This window comes from Penaeus monodon, chromosome 15 (assembly GCF_015228065.2).
Source record: "Penaeus monodon isolate SGIC_2016 chromosome 15, NSTDA_Pmon_1, whole genome shotgun sequence".
NCBI lineage: Eukaryota > Metazoa > Arthropoda > Malacostraca > Decapoda > Penaeidae > Penaeus > Penaeus monodon.
In genome coordinates, this window is record NC_051400.1 from 14781273 (window position 1) to 14781598 (window position 326).

Consider the following 326-nt stretch of genomic DNA (forward strand, 5'->3'; position numbering starts at 1 on the left):
ATAAAAACTTTATTTTATTAATATTATTAATATTTTAAATAATTATTTAAAAATTAATTAAAAAATTTAATTTTATTTTTTAAAATTATTTAAATTTTTTATATCCCAATTTTATAAATTTTTTTATATAATAATTATAAATTTCATTTTATATTTATTATATTTTTTTTTATTAATATATAAATTTTAAAATAATATTATTTTTTTTTTAATTTTTTAAATTTTTTATATATTTAAAAATTTTTTAAAATATTATTAAATAAAGTTTCTTTAATTTATTTAACTATATAATTTATTATTAAAAAAATCAAATTTTTTAATTTTTC